The sequence below is a fragment of the Salvelinus fontinalis genome, chromosome 26 (assembly GCF_029448725.1).
Source record: "Salvelinus fontinalis isolate EN_2023a chromosome 26, ASM2944872v1, whole genome shotgun sequence".
Taxonomy (NCBI): domain Eukaryota; kingdom Metazoa; phylum Chordata; class Actinopteri; order Salmoniformes; family Salmonidae; genus Salvelinus; species Salvelinus fontinalis.
The window spans coordinates 9,223,231-9,235,208 of record NC_074690.1 but is presented as its reverse complement, the minus strand read 5'-3'; the positions used below and the strand labels follow the sequence as shown (position 1 = coordinate 9,235,208).

Sequence of the window (11,978 nt, the reverse complement as noted above, 5' to 3'; positions counted from 1 at the left end):
AGACCAACAGCCTTCTGTAGTATGGAGACTAACAGCCTTCTGTAGTATGGAGACTAACAGCCTTCTGTCGTATGGAGACCAACAGCCTTCTGTAGTATGGAGACCAACAGCCTTCTGTAGTATGGAGACCAACAGCCTTCTGTAGTATGGAGACCAACAGCCTTCTGTAGTATGGAGACTAACAGCCTTCTGTAGTATGGAGACTAACAGCCTTCTGTAGTATGGAGACTAACAGCCTTCTGTAGTTTGGAGACTAACAGCCTTCTGTAGTATGGAGACTAACAGCCTTCTGTAGTATGGAGACCAACAGCCTTCTGGAGACCAACAGCCTTCTGTAGTATGGAGACTAACAGCCTTCTGTAGTATGGAGATTAACAGCCTTCTGTAGTATGGAGACCAACAGCCTTCTGTAGTATGGAGACTAACAGCCTTCTGTAGTATGGAGACCAACAGCCTTCTGGAGACCAACAGCCTTCTGTAGTATGGAGACCAACAGCCTTCTGGAGACCAACAGCCTTCTGTAGTATGGAGACTAACAGCCTTCTGTAGTATGGCGACTAACAGCCTTCTGTAGTATGGAGACTAACAGCCTTCTGTAGTATGGAGACCAACAGCCTTCTGTAGTATGGAGACTAACAGCCTTCTGGAGACCAACAGCATTCTGTAGTATGGAGACCAACAGCCTTCTGTAGTATGGAGACTAACAGCCTTCTGTAGTATGGAGACTAACAGCCTTCTGTAGTATGGTGACCAACAGCCTTCTGTAGTATGGAGACTAACAGCCTTCTGTAGTATGGAGACTAACAGCCTTCTGTAGTATGGAGAATAACAGCCTTCTGTAGTATGGAGACCAACAGCCTTCTGTAGTATGGAGACCAACAGCCTTCTGTAGTATGGAGACCAACAGCCTTCTGTAGTATGGAGACCAACAGCCTTCTGTAGTATGGAGACCAACAGCCTTCTGGAGACCAACAGCCTTCTGTAGTATGGTGACCAACAGCCTTCTGTAGTATGGAGACCAACAGCCTTCTGTAGTATGGAGACCAACAGCCTTCTGGAGACCAACAGCCTTCTGTAGTATGGTGACCAACAGCCTTCTGTAGTATGGTGACCAACAGCCTTCTGTAGTATGGAGACCAACAGCCTTCTGTAGTATGGAGACCAACAGCCTTCTGTAGTATGGAGACTAACAGCCTTCTGTAGTATGGAGACTAACAGCCTCCTGTAGTATGGAGACTAACAGCCTTCTGGAGACTAACAGCCTTCTGGAGACTAACAGCCTTCTGGAGACTAACAGCCTTCTGGAGACTAACAGCCTTCTGTAGTATGGAGACTAACATCCTTCTGTAGTATGGAGACCAACAGGCACTTTGGAATGGGAATCTATAAATGTAGAATTAAAGAAAATACATTTGGACAACCTGGTCTCTTCAATAAAAATCTTATTAAAAAAAAAGAAAGAAAGAGCCTTTATAAGCTTGACATTATAAAATATGTTAAAACCATATTTCTAGCCAATACATCTATTTGAGAGTAGAAGAGAGAGAGGAAGGATGTTTTATATTTATATAATATAGGATGAACTCTACAGATCAGGACTCCAGTTCCTGATGAAATGTCATCATAAAGGACAATACACAACATAACGAATGTCGGCTGTGCTCAGCGGATAACCTGCTGGGTGTCGATAACAGCTGGTGATTCAACATGGAGAATCGTCTGAAAAGAATCAGAGAATTCACACAGCCTTCCACCGCTGCTTTCAACCATTTGTCGGCGCGGTCTGTTTTGTCCTTATTAACACCGCTTAACACATCATAACATCATTACACCACATCATAACACCACATCATAACATCACATCATAACACCACATCATAACACCACATCATATCATAACACCATATCATTACACCACATCATAACATCACAACATATCATAACACCACATAATAACACCACATCATAACACCACATCATAACACCACATCATAACACCACATCATAACACCACATCATAACACCACATCATAACACCACATCATAACACCACATCATAACACCACATCATAACACCACATCATAACACCACATCATAACATCACATCATAACATCACATCATATCATAACACCACATCATAACACCACATCATAACACCACATCATAACACCACATCATATCACCACATCATATCATAACACCACATCATAACACCACATCATAACATCACATCATAACACCACATCATAACACCACATCATATCATAACACCACATCATAACACCACATCATATCATAACACCACATCATAACACCACATCATATCATTACACCACATCATAACACCACATCATAACACCACATCATAACACCACATCATAACATCACATCATAACACCACATCATAACATCACATCATAACATCACATCATAACACCACATCATTACACCACATCATAACACCACATCATTACACCACATCATAACATCATAACACCACATCATAACACCACATCATAACACCACATCATATCATAACACCACATCATAACACCACATCATATCATAACACCACATCATAACACCACATCATTACACCACATCATAACACCACATCATAACACCACATCATAACACCACATCATAACACCACATCATAACACCACATCATAACATCACAACATCACATCACATCATAACACCACATCATAACATCACATCATAACACCACATCATAACACCACATCATAACACCACATCATTACACCACATCATAACATCATAACACCACATCATAACACCACATCATAACACCACATCATATCATAACACCACATCATAACACCACATCATATCATAACACCACATCATAACACCACATCATTACACCACATCATAACACCACATCATAACACCACATCATAACACCACATCATATCATAACACCACATCATAACACCACATCATTACACCACATCATATCACCACATCATAACATCACAACATAACATCACATCATAACACCACATCATAACATCACAACATAACATCACATCATAACACCACATCATAACACCACATCATTACACCACATCATTACACCACATCATAACACCACATCATAACACCACATCATTACACCACATCATAACATCATAACACCACATCATAACACCACATCATAACATCATAACACCACATCATAACACCACATCATAACACCACATCATAACACCACATCATAACACCACATCACATCATAACACCACATCATAACACCACATCATAACATCACAACATAACATCACATCATAACACCACATCATAACATCACATCATAACACCACATCATAACATCATAACACCACATCATAACACCACATCATAACACCACATCATAACATCATAACACCACATCATAACACCACATCATAGCATCATAACACCACATCATAACACCACATCATAACACCACATCACATCATAACACCACATCATAACACCACATCATTACACCACATCATAACATCATAACACCACATCATTACACCACATCATAACACCACATCATATCACCACATCATAACATCATAACACCACATCATAACACCACATCATAACACCACATCATAACACCACATCATAACATCATAACACCACATCATTACACCACATCATAACACCACATCATAACACCACATCATAACACCACATCATAACATCATAACACCATATCATAACATCACATCATAACACCACATCATATCACCACATCATAACACCACATCATAACATCATAACACCACATCATATCACCACATCATAACACCACATCATAACATCATAACACCACATCATTACACCACATCATAACACCACATCATATCACCACATCATAACATCATAACACCACATCATAACACCACATCATAACACCACATCATAACACCACATCATAACATCATAACACCACATTTTTACACCACATCATAACATCATAACACCACATCATAACACCACATCATAACACCACATCATAACATCACAACACCACATCATAACACCACATCATAACACCACATCATAACACCACATCATAACACCACATCATAACACCACATCATATCACCACATCATAACATCATAACACCACATCATAACACCACATCATAACACCACATCATAACACCACATCATAACACCACATCATAACACCACATCATAACACCACATCATAACATCATAACACCACATCATAACACCACATCATAACACCACATCATAACATCATAACACCATATCATAACATCATAACACCACATCATAACACCACATCATAACATCATAACACCACATCATAACACCACATCATAACACCACATCACATCATAACACCACATCATAACACCACATCATAACATCATAACACCACATCATAACACCACATCATAACACCACATCATAACATCATAACACCATATCATAACATCACATCATAACACCACATCATATCACCACATCATAACATCATAACACCACATCATAACACCACATCATAACACCACATCATAACACCACATCATAACATCATAACACCACATCATTACACCACATCATAACATCATAACACCACATCATAACACCACATCATAACACCACATCACATCATAACACCACATCATAACACCACATCATAACATCATAACACCACATCATAACACCACATCATAACACCACATCATAACATCATAACACCATATCATAACATCACATCATAACACCACATCATATCACCACATCATAACACCACATCATAACATCATAACACCACATCATTACACCACATCATAACACCACATCATATCACCACATCATAACATCATAACACCACATCATAACACCACATCATAACACCACATCATAACACCACATCATAACATCATAACACCACATCATAACACCACATCATAACATCATAACACCACATCATAACACCACATCATAACACCACATCATAACATCACATCATAACACCACATCATAACACCACATCATAACACCACATCATAACACCACATCATAACACCACATCATATCACCACATCATAACATCATAACACCACATCATAACACCACATCATAACACCACATCATAACACCACATCATAACATCATAACACCACATCATAACACCACATCATAACATCATAACACCACATCATAACACCACATCATAACACCACATCATAACACCACATCATAACATCATAACACCACATCATAACACCACATCATAACATCATAACACCACATCATAACACCACATCATAACACCACATCATAACATCACATCATAACACCACATCATAACACCACATCATAACATCATAACACCACATCATAACACCACATCATAACACCACATCATAACACCACATCATAACACCACATCATAACACCACATCATAACATCATAACACCACATCATAACACCACATCATAACATCATAACACCACATCATAACACCACATCATAACACCACATCATAACATCATAACACCACATCATAACACCACATCATAACATCATAACACCACATCATAACACCACATCATAACACCACATCATAACACCACATCATAACACTGCTCAAATTGTTAAAAAAAACAACAAATGAGCAAAAACAGTTATTACATACTACACTGAGTATATCAAACATTAAGAACACCTTCCTAATATTGAGTTGCACCTCTTTTTGCCCTCAGAACAGCCTCAGTTCGTCGGGGCATGGACTCTACAAGGTGTCGAAAGCGTTCACCAGGGATGCTGGCCCTCGTTGACTCCAATGCTTCCCACAGTTGTGTCAAGATGGCTGGATGTCCTTCGGGTGGTTGACCTTTCTTGATACACACACGGGAAACTGTTGAGCGTGAAAAACCCAGCAGCGTTGCAGTTCTTGACACACTCAAACCGGTGCGCCTGGCGCCTACTACCATACCCTGTTCAAAAGGCATTTAAATATTTATCCCATTTCACCCTCTGAATGGCACAAATACACAATCCATGTCTCAAGGTTTATAAATGCTTCTTTAACCCGTCTCCTCCCCTTCATCTACACTGATTGAAGTGGATTTAACAAGTGACATCAATAAGGGATCAAAGCTTTTACCTGGTCAGTTTGTCATGGAAAGAGCAGGCGTTCCTAATGTTTTGTCAACATTGATCCATGAGCTGTTTTCATTGTGTTGACATACTGTGTACTGATGGCTGATAAAAGGACCACATTTCACCACCTTATTTATCAAAGACATAAAACATATACATTCAAATAGTTACTGAAGCATTTTACAGACAAGTCTGAGATCTGGTTGGTCTCTCTCTGGAACCTGGTCATATCAGAGATAGAGAGATCTGGCTGGTCTCTCTCTGGAGCCTGGTCATATCAGAGATACAGAGACCTGGCTGGTCTCTCTCTGGAGCCTGGTCATATCAGAGATACAGAGATCTGGCTGGTCTCTCTCTGGAGCCTGGTCATATCAGAGATACAGAGATCTGGTTGGTCTCTCTCTGGAGCCTGGTCATATCAGAGATCTGGTTGGTCTCTCTCTGGAGCCTGGTCATATCAGAGATCTGGTTGGTCTCTCTCTGGAGCCTGGTCATATCAGAGATCTGGCTGGTCTCTCTCTGGAGCCTGGTCATATCAGAAATCTGGTTGGTCTCTCTCTGGAGCCTGGTCATATCAGAGATCTGGCTGGTCTCTCTCTGGAGCCTGGTCATATCAGAGATCTGGCTGGTCTCTCTCTGGAGCCTGGTCATATCAGAGATACAGAGATCTGGCTGGTCTCTCTCTGGAGCCTGGTCATATCAGAGATCTGGCTGGTCTCTCTCTGGAGCCTGGTCATATCAGAGATCTGGCTGGTCTCTCTCTGGAGCCTGGTCATATCAGAGATACAGAGATCTGGCTGGTCTCTCTCTGGTCATATCAGAGATCTGGCTGGTCTCTCTCTGGAGCCTGGTCATATCAGAGATCTGGCTGGTCTCTCTCTGGAGCCTGGCCATATTAGAGATACAGAGATCTGGTTGGTCTCTCTCTGGAGCCTGGTCATATCAGAGATCTGGCTGGTCTCTCTCTGGAGCCTGGTCATATCAGAGATACAGAGATCTGGCTGGTCTCTCTCTGGAGCCTGGTCATATCAGAGATACAGAGATCTGGCTGGTCTCTCTCTGGTCATATCAGAGATCTGGCTGGTCTCTCTCTGGAGCCTGGTCATATCAGAGATCTGGCTGGTCTCTCTCTGGAGCCTGGCCATATTAGAGATACAGAGATCTGGTTGGTCTCTCTCTGGAGCCTGGTCATATCAGAGATCTGGCTGGTCTCTCTCTGGAGCCTGGTCATATCAGAGATACAGAGATCTGGCTGGTCTCTCTCTGGAGCCTGGTCATATCAGAGATACAGAGATCTGGCTGGTCTCTCTCTGGAGCCTGGTCATATCAGAGATCTGGCTGGTCTCTCTCTGGAGCCTGGCCATATCAGAGATACAGAGATCTGGTTGGTCTCTCTCTGGAGCCTGGTCATATCAGAGATCTGGCTGGTCTCTCTCTGGAGCCTGGTCATATCAGAGATACAGAGATCTGGCTGGTCTCTCTCTGGAGCCTGGTCATATCAGAGATACAGAGATCTGGCTGGTCTCTCTCTGGAGCCTGGTCATATCAGAGATCTGGTTGGTCTCTCTCTGGAGCCTGGTCATATCAGAGATACAGAGATCTGGCTGGTCTCTCTCTGGAGCCTGGTCATATCAGAGATCTGGCTGGTCTCTCTCTGGAGCCTGGCCATATCAGAGATACAGAGATCTGGTTGGTCTCTCTCTGGAGCCTGGTCATATCAGAGATCTGGCTGGTCTCTCTCTGGAGCCTGGTCATATCAGAGATACAGAAATCTGGCTGGTCTCTCTCTGGAGCCTGGTCATATCAGAGATCTGGCTGGTCTCTCTCTGGAGCCTGGTCATATCAGAGATACAGAGATCTGGCTGGTCACTCTCGGGAGCCTGGTCATATCAGAGATCTGGTTGGTATCTCTCTGGAGCCTGGTCATATCAGAGATACAGAGACCTGGTTGGTATCTCTCTGGAGCCTGGTCATATCAGAGATACAGAGACCTGGCTGGTCTCTCTCTGGAGCCTGGTGTTATGCACGCCTCTGAGAAGAGGGAACGCAACTCCCTGCTACAACTCAACTCTCTGAAGTGCAAGCGGTATGGACTGTAGGTGCGAGTAAGGATGACACAAAAGCAGAATTTACCGTTTACTAGGATTTATTTTCTACACGGTAGTATGGGGAAAAGGGGCTGGACGGAACCAAAGCAAAGAAAGTAAATATCAAAGTTCCCCCCTCTCCTATCTAACCTGCCTACCCACTTAACTTACCTAACTTAGCACCACCTGGTGCCCTAACCAAAATACAGGGGGTGGTCCGCCCAGGTCTTACCTAGTGTGCCTAGACAGTAAATATACTACGGGTATATGTATGCCCGCGGGCCTCTTGCCTAAACACTCCCAAAGTGCCTTCTCCTTCCCCCCTGGGAACAAATGAAACAGAGTAATTATTAATGATTTCACAAACACTCACAAACACGGGACATAGAAAAAATGCTACCAACAACAACAGTACATACCACACTTTCTGATACACAACCCACACTATATCACAATCTAATTTCTCTCTCTCTCTCAATCTCCAAATCTCTACTCCTTATCTCATCTCTCTCCTCTCTCAATCTCCAAATCTCTCCTCTCTCAATCTCCAAATCTCTACTCCAAATCTCATCTCCTCTCTCTCCCTACTCTCAATCTCAATCTTGGGCAGAACACTGGCTTTTATCTTCAGGTGGCAATGGTGATTAGAGTCAGCTGCTTCTTGACGAGGGGGCGGGGTCAGCTCCAATCACCAATTAGCCTGGGGGTAGACCAATCAGCTGGTTGGGGAGTACTTCCAGAAGCCATCTCCTGAAACACACACTCAAATACAAAACAGAACACAGAAACTGGGGAACGTAACACCTGGTCATATCAGAGATACAGAGATCTGGCTGGTCTCTCTCTGGAGCCTGGTCATATCAGAGACACAGAGATCTGGCTGGTCTCTCTCTGGAGCCTGGTCATATCAGAGATCTGGTTGGTCTCTCTCTGGAGCCTGGTCATATCAGAGATCTGGTTGGTCTCTCTCTGGAGCCTGGTCATATCAGAGATCTGGCTGGTATCTCTCTGGAGCCTGGTCATATCAGAGATACAGAGATCTGGCTGGTCTCTCTCTGGAGCCTGGTCATATCAGAGATCTGGCTGGTCTCTCTCTGGAGCCTGGTCATATCAGAGACCTGGCTGGTCTCTCTCTGGAGCCTGGTCATATCAGAGATACAGAGATCTGGTTGGTCTCTCTCTGGAGCCTGGTCATATCAGAGATACAGAGATCTGGCTGGTCTCTCTCTGGAGCCTGGTCATATCAGAGATACAGAGATCTGGCTGGTCTCTCTCTGGAGCCTGGTCAAATCAGAGATCTGGCTGGTCTCTCTCTGGAGCCTGGTCATATCAGAGATACAGAGATCTGGCTGGTCTCTCTCTGGAGCCTGGTCATATCAGAGATACAGAGATCTGGCTGGTCTCTCTCTGGAGCCTGGTCATATCAGAGATACAGAGATCTGGTTGGTCTCTCTCTGGAGCCTGGTCATATCAGAGATCTGGTTGGTCTCTATCTGGAGCCTGGTCATATCAGAGATGTGGTTGGTCTCTCTCTGGAGCCTGGTCATATCAGAGATCTGGTTGGTCTCTCTCTGGAGCCTGGTCATATCAGAGATCTGGTTGGTCTCTCTCTGGAGCCTGGTCATATCAGAGATCTGGTTGGTCTCTCTCTGGAGCCTGGTCATAGATAGAAATATCCAGAGCCATGCATTTACATTGTAGAGAGTTAGAGCCATGCATTTACATTGTAGAGAGTTAGAGCCATGCATTTACATTGTAGAGAGGTAGAGCCATGCATTTACATTGTAGAAAGTTAGAGTCATGCATTTACATTGTAGAGAGTTAGAGCCATGCATTTACATTGTAGAGAATTAGAGCCATGCATTTACATTGTAGAGAATTAGAGCCATGCATTTACATTGTAGAGAACTAGAGCCATGCATTTACATTGTAGAGAATTAGAGCCATGCATTTACATTGTAGAGAACTAGAGCCATGCATTTACATTGTAGAGAGTTAGAGCCATGCATTTACATTGTAGAGAGGTAGAGCCATGCATTTACATTGTAGAGAATTAGAGCCATGCATTTACATTGTAGAGAATTAGAGCCATGCATTTACATTGTAGAGAATTAGAGCCATGCATTTACATTGTAGAGAGTTAGAGCCATGCATTTACATTGTAGAGAGGTAGAGCCATGCATTTACATTGTAGAGAATTAGAGCCATGCATTTACATTGTAGAGAGTTAGAGCCATGCATTTACATTGTAGAGAACTAGAGCCATGCATTTACATTGTAGAGAGTTAGAGCCATGCATTTACATTGTAGAGAATTAGAGCCATGCATTTACACTGTAGAGCAATCAAGGTTTCTAAATTATAACATTCTATAACAGCCATGTTAGAACCCCATTAACATGACACTACAACATTCTATAACTGCCATGTTAGAACCCCATTAACATGACACTACAACATTCTATAACTGCCATGTTAGAACCCCATTAACATGACACTACAACATTCTATAACAGCCATGTTAGAACCCCATTAACATGACACTACAACATTCTATAGCAGCCATGTTAGAACCCCATTAACATGACACTACAACATTCTATAACTGCCATGTTAGAACCCCATTAACATGACACTACAACATTCTATAACAGCCATGTTAGAACCCCATTAACATGACACTACAACATTCTATAGCAGCCATGTTAGAACCCCATTAACATGACACTACAACATTCTATAACAGCCATGTTAGAACCCCATTAACATGACACTACAACATTCTATAACAGCCATGTTAGAACCCCATTAACATGACACTACAACATTCTATAACAGCCATGTTAGAACCCCATTAACATGACACTACAACATTATATAACAGCCATGTTAGAACCCCATTAACATGACACTACAACATTACATAACAGCCATGTTAGAACCCCATTAACATGACACTACAACATTCTATAACAGCCATGTTAGAACCCCATTAACATGACACTACAACATTCTATAACAGCCATGTTAGAACCCCATTAACATGACACGACAACATTCTATAACCGCCATGTTAGAACCCCATTAACATGACACTATAACATTCTATAACAGCCATGTTAGAACCCCATTAACATGACACTACAACATTCTATAGCAGCCATGTTAGAACCCCATTAACATGACACTACAACATTATATAACAGCCATGTTAGAACCCCATTAACATGACACTACAACATTCTATAACAGCCACGTTAGAACCCCATTAACATGACACTACAACATTCTATAACAGCCATGTTAGAACCCCATTAACATGACACTACAACATTCTATAACAGCCATGTTAGAACCCCATTAACATGACACTACAACATTATATAACAGCCATGTTAGAACCCCATTAACATGACACTACAACATTCTATAACAGCCATGTTAGAACCCCATTAACATGACACTACAACATTCTATAACAGCCATGTTAGAACCTCATTAACATGACACTACAATATTCTTTAACAGCAATGTTAGAACCCCATTAAATATATGGCTCTGGAGATATACTGTGTATATGGCTCTGTGTCAGGTCATGACCTCAGAGGAGACAACCTGTATGGCACTACATAATGTAGAATAACAGCGAAAGCCACAATATGGCATCACATTTGACAATTTTCCCCCCTAATATTGTAATTATTTGGTGAATATATTGTTCATG

At 42.0% G+C, this 11,978-nt stretch overlaps 1 protein-coding gene across 3 annotated transcripts in view; it reads right to left on the bottom strand.

Annotated features, from left to right (window-relative positions):
• Nucleotides 1–8,296: 8,296 nt before the first annotated feature.
• The window catches only part of adcyap1r1a (adenylate cyclase activating polypeptide 1a (pituitary) receptor type I), a 132,387-nt gene continuing 128,705 nt past the window's right edge, over nt 8,297–11,978 (bottom strand). For all 3 annotated transcript variants that reach the window (XM_055882474.1, XM_055882475.1, XM_055882473.1), the window contains one exon: nt 8,297–11,978. This exon is cut by the window's right edge and continues 1,011 nt beyond it. The gene's annotated coding sequence lies outside the window, so the exon portion shown is untranslated.